Raw genomic sequence first — 3,967 nt, 5'->3', positions numbered from 1 at the left:
CCTTTTCATTATTGTTCTCATGCATGGTCATTGGCTTCTATTTAATGCTGAACGTTTTTAGCAACCAAGCTTCCTTCTGCTCCAAATTTTCAGGCACTTCCTATCTGGAGGAATAGAAAACTTTACTAATAGAAATTTTGCTTCTGATTTTCAGTATAAAACCGAATAAAACTCACCAGAGTCACCTTTAAATTTCCTCTGCCAGATTCGTTAGTCTAGTACTCTAAATCACAATCTCATTCCAACCTTGAGGACATGAGGCAAACATAGGCAAATGGTATACCCATTAGCCAGTGGGGTTACCCTTTACCCACGAATACTTTTACACACAAATACCCTTTAGCCAAAATGCCAGTGGAGTCTTTGTTCCTAACTGAACCCTCCTGAGCTTGACTTTTACCATCCATTTTTTTACAAGCACTCTGTTTTCGTTTTTTGTTAATTTTAAAGAGAAATTTGAAAAATATTAAAAATGATACAGAATTTCAAAACAGGAGGATAGGAAATCAACAACGGCCGTCACACTACCTATTATCATCCCCAAGGTACTTGCTCAGATCACCAGACATAAGCATGCAAAACTGATAAAATAAATCAAGCAATCACTGTTCCTTTCAATCGACCAGTAGGAACCAGCAGGACAACCTTCCTAGCTGTTTTGTTCAAAGCTCTGACTAGAATCTCTCACTAAGCTTTGCCTATAGCCCTCTAGGGTTTCTGTAACCAACATCTACAAAGCTTTCCAAACTCCTCCTGTGAACCAGTTTCAAAGCTTTCTAAGCCACAGAGTCAGAGACTATGAGCAGTAACCCCATTTCCATGCCAAAAACTTGTCTTAGTTACTATCTTATCTCTGGGACAAAATACTTAAGTTGTGGAACTTAAGGGAGAAAAGAATTACCTTGGTTTTAATGTTAAAGTCTATGGTTACTAATGAATATGTGATTCATTTTAAAAATGTTTATTCATCTATTACCTGTTCAAAACTGTTCAATATTCAGGGCAAATTCACAAAACAGAAAGAAAGTCCTTGCTGTCATGGAATATATATTTTCATCTTTGGAAAATGTATAATTTTTAACTTTTCACTTTACACTTTATCACCTGCACCTCATGGGAATCTTGCAGGTCTTTATGTTATAAATATTCTCTTCATTTCTTTACAGAGCTGACACTGTGTCAGGATAGCATGGGGATAATTTTAATAGCAGCATCCAAAATTACACTGAAAAAATGGAGGACAATTTTCTTACACACTTGCTTTTCTGACCAATCATAGTAAAGGCTTTAGAGACAGCATTACATTTTACTGATGTTCTATGAACTTCTCATATGATCTCAAGATGTGATCTTTTCTAATTTCATACTTATTATAAATTTTGCACATTAAATTTCTCTGAACTCATATCTCCATTACTATGAACAAAGAATAATTATTTTATGTTCTTAATATCTTGTATGTTAGACTAAATATCTATTGGTTCCTTATTATTTTCCCCAATTTGTATCTCAGTGTTTGATATATATTCAGTGTAATATATACTTCCTGATTTAATAATGATACATATCAGATAGGAAGCTATATCCTAAACTTTGAAAAAAAGACTTACTATTTCAAATTTTCCAAGAATCATAGGCCAAGACAGGGAACTTTCTAGAATGCTTTCTAAAAGGTGGAGGAGCAGGGGCTGCCCACATTGCACATGCTAGAGGTTCCTTCTTTCCTCCTTCCCCCTCTCCAGGCCAACCCAATCTCAAACTGTAGAAAATGACAAAACAAACCACTTACTATGACATTTTGGTGGTCAAACCCTATGTTACCCAAGAGGAATTGAAAGCAACTTATAAAACTTGAAATATCACTATGATAAGAACCCAAATGGAGAACCATTTAAACAGATTTATTAAATGTACGAAATTCCCTCTGATGCCAAGAAAGGGAAATTAAAAGACAATGGAGGAGAACAGGAAATTAAGAGGGGTAGGGAGGTGATGCTTTGGGTTCACTCATGGATACCTTTGATATGTTTTTGAGAGGTGGACGATGCAGGAAAAGTTGAGGTAAACATAAGATGCATCAGCTCTTGGTCACATTAGAGGCTAAGGCAGAGATGATTTATATAATGGTGCAATAAGAAAACTGTATCTTTCAAAGAAAATGATTTGTGTTAAACATAAAGGTCTAGGTGCTAGGAAAGGAGCTATAGAGTGTTCTCCTAAATGCTGGGTACTGGAATGAAAATGAGAATTGAACAGGTAAGATCTGGAACAGTTCAGCAAGTTTAGTCTGTGTGTATGGTGTGCTAAGGTCATGGTGAATGTGTCAGTCCTAAAGATAGATGCCAAGGCTTCAGTGAGGGAATATGGCCAGTCAAAAGGGGACTCTAGAAGTCCATATTGACAAAGCCATGACAGATGTCCAGAACATAAAATTCCATGGTGAAGGAGACCAAGAACCAGGACTAGAGCCAGGAGATATTATCATTATGTTAGATCAGAAGGACCATGCTGGTTTTACTTGACCAGGAGAAAACCTTTTCATGTATACGGTTCTCCAGAGACTGTGTGGCTTCTAAAGCCAATATACACTTTTGACAACAGAACCATAGTCATCACCTCTCTCCAGATCAGTTTGTCAAGCCTGGAGATACCTAATGGGTGCTAACTGGAGGCACGCCAGTTTATCAAGGGCCATAAGAAAAGGATAGACTAGTCATAGAATATAATGTGAACTTTCCTTAAATGGCTTTTAGTTTCCTGGTAAAATCCATTTGCTGGAAAAACTACCAGAGAAAATGAAGTAGAGGACACTGATGGAATGGATCGGGTAGAATTTGACAAAAATCAGGAAAGATGGACAAATCCAAAAACACTGTTTCCTGCACACAAAATCTTTCCTCTATAATAAATTTAGATGATATTTATATTCTTCTTCCTTTAGGATAAAAATATAGTTATGAGGCTACAAAATACTCACAATCTATAGATTAATGTGGTAGTTTTTCATCCCTAGCATATAGGAAACTTTAATTCATATTTTTTTTCGGTGGTACTGGCACTCAAACTCATGACCTCATGGCTGCCTTGCAGGCACTATGTTGCTGCACTATATCTCCTGCCCTTAATTCATAATTTTTGATAGTTTTTTTTTTTTTTTTTTTTGTCTTGTGGCTGTCTAAAATCAAAACAATCCTAAACCAGGTGTGGTGGAACATCCCATAATCCTAGCACTTGGGGGGTTGAGGCAGGAGGATCCTTGAGGCTTTAAGGTCAGCCTTGGCTACAAAGTGAGCTCAAGGCCAACCTGAACTGCATAGTGAGACCATGTCTCAAAAAGACAAAAGTAAATAAATAAATTAGTTAAATAAATAAATAAAATCAGAATAATCCTTAGCATCATGTGACATCTGTTGAATCTGGCACCTTCATAGATTGAAGAAGGATGGGTCTCAGAATCACTGTGCAGGTAACCAGAAATAGCATCTCTATTTTGAAAACAAGTAATAAATTTTCTGCTTTGCAGGTTTGGAGATTTTTGTTTCACCATAATTATTATTGCCATTATCACAAGAAATAAATCATGATAAAAAATAAAAAGAGCTAAGCATATTGACATCACCTATGAAATGTTTTATTTCCTTAATATCACATAGTATGAACTTTATTTCCATGGACAAAGAATAATTATCCTCCTAACTTGGCACAAAGAGTGATGGCTTGTCTATTTTTACACTGTCCATGCATTCAAACTATGCTTTGATACTGTACATTGAAGTCATTAAATGTAGGAAATTTTAAATCTATCCTTGTAATTTCAGTTGTCTTATGTTTTCAGTAAATGTATCACTAATTCTTTTAGTGGTTTCCTCAAAAAAGTTCTCTATTTTAGGTTTGTATTCTTCTAAAATATTCTTTGCAATACAGTGCTAGAGATCCACTTTACCTCTCTTATAGATAATTTCATAAA

At 35.6% G+C, this 3,967-nt stretch overlaps 1 pseudogene; it reads left to right on the top strand.

Moving 5' to 3' along the window:
* Window positions 1-1,768: 1,768 nt before the first annotated feature.
* LOC102014268 lies at window positions 1,769-2,905 on the top strand (annotated as a pseudogene).
* The last annotated feature ends 1,062 nt before the right edge of the window (window positions 2,906-3,967 follow it).

This window comes from Chinchilla lanigera, unplaced genomic scaffold (genome assembly GCF_000276665.1).
Source record: "Chinchilla lanigera isolate Chin_1 unplaced genomic scaffold, ChiLan1.0 scaffold00027, whole genome shotgun sequence".
Classification (NCBI taxonomy): Eukaryota; Metazoa; Chordata; class Mammalia; order Rodentia; family Chinchillidae; genus Chinchilla; species Chinchilla lanigera.
This window is presented reverse-complemented; position numbering and strand designations above follow the sequence as displayed.